Consider the following 1,921-nt stretch of genomic DNA (forward strand, 5'->3'; position numbering starts at 1 on the left):
TTGCTCTTCTTGCCCAGGCTGGAGTGCAATGGCACAATTTCAGCTCACTGCAACCTCTGCCTCCCAGGTTCAAGTGATTCTCCTGCCTCAGCCTCCTGAGTAGCTGGGATTACAGGTGCATGCCACCACGCTCTGCTAATTTTTGTATTTTTAGTAGAGACAGGGTTTCGCCATGTTGGCCAGGCGGGTCTCAAACTCCTGACCTTAAGTGATCCTCCCTCCTGGGCCTCCCAAAGTGCTGGGATTACAGCCGTAAGCCACTGTGCTTGGCCTGAACCTCTGCCTTTACCCTCTCTCTGATGTCATTGGGAATTGTCAGTTCGGGCTCTCAGGAGAGCAGATGCCAAGACTGGATTAGATGTGCAAGAAGTGTGTTGGGGAAATGCCTGTGAAGGATAAAGGGCAAAGGAGCAGGAGCGCGTGTGAGGCAGGGAGGACCTTCAGACGTCATGAGGGTCTGAGAGCTAGGAAAGGAGTGAGGGAAGAAGCGTGGGAGAGGCATCAGGTTGCAGCGTACTTCTTAGAAAGTCTGGTGGGGAAGTGTTTATGGGGCGGGTGGGTCCCTGAGCAGAGGTTGCCCATCAGTGGAGTCCTGGGTTGGGTGGCAAAAGGGAGGCATGGATGGTCCTGGCGTCCATGTGGTGGGGCTGTCAGCTGGCCTCGGGGCAGCAGGATCACTTAAAGGGAGAGCTGGCCAGGCGTGGTGGCACACACCTGTAAATCCAGCACTTTGGGAGGCTGAGGTGGGAGGAACACTTGCCAGGAATTTGAGACCAGCTTGGACAACATAGCAAGACCCCATCTCTACAAAAACAACACACTGAGCAGTGCCTTTCCGTGGCCATCAAAGGGACCTAAACTGTTTCCAGGTTTGTGTGTGTGTGTGTGTGTGTGTGTGTGTGTGCAGAGGTGGCCCCATCCCTAAGATGCTTCCCCTCAAGGTTTCAAGGCCCAATACCCAGATATGCAGGCACCTGTGAGCTGCTCAGTCCCACCCCTGGGAGCTAAGGAGGCCAAGCCCCTACCGGAGAACCAAAGGGCTTTCCTTCAATCTGATTGGATTAGCATGGGGTCACATGATGATCTCAGAACCATCTGATTGGATCAGCATGGGGTCACATGATGATCTCACAGCCAATCTCAGAACGAACCAAGGCTAGAGGATCCTCAGATGCTGGTTGGTTAAGGCTTGGATTCCTGAACCAGTCATGGGCAAGTGGAGGCGGGATTACTATGAAGGTTTAGACCAATCGGGACCCAGCCCTGGATCCGGCCTCAGCCAGTGGATCTCCCAACTCAGCAGCACTGCTGCAAGGGCTGGGGCTGCCAAGAGGGGGCGCTCGAGGATTGCCGTTTCTCTGGATCCTAAGCACCCAACCCAATCTGGAATGTAAACTTCACACCTAGAGCAGGAGTATATGTGGATGCCAGGTATAGGGCCTGCTAATCAAATCTGGTGTTTGCAATTCGGAATTCCAAAAAACTCAGCCAGGCCTGGTGCAGTGGCTGACGCCTGTAATTCTGGCACTTTGGGAGGTTCAGGCAGGCAGATTGCTTTGAGCCCAGGAGTTTGAGATCAGCTTGGGCAACATGGAGAAACCCTGTCTCTACAAAAAATGCAAAAAATTAGCTAGGCGTGGTGACGCGCACCTGTAGTCCCAGCTATTCAGGAGGCTGAGTTGGGAGGATTACTTGAGCCTAGGATTTTGAGGCTGCAGTGAGTGGCAATGGCACCACTGCACTCCAACCTGGGTGACAAGTGGGACCCTGTCTCAAAAAATAAATAAATAAAGCTCAGCCAAACATTTTGGAGGCTATTTTTGCCCCAGTGTTACATGGTGGCAAATGAAGTAATATGAGCTATTTATACTTGTTACTGATCTTTAGTGTAAATATTCACTTTTTTTTTTTTTTTTTTTTT

Source organism: Cebus imitator, unplaced genomic scaffold (genome assembly GCF_001604975.1).
Source record: "Cebus imitator isolate Cc_AM_T3 unplaced genomic scaffold, Cebus_imitator-1.0 Scaffold266, whole genome shotgun sequence".
In the NCBI taxonomy this organism is placed as follows: domain Eukaryota; kingdom Metazoa; phylum Chordata; class Mammalia; order Primates; family Cebidae; genus Cebus; species Cebus imitator.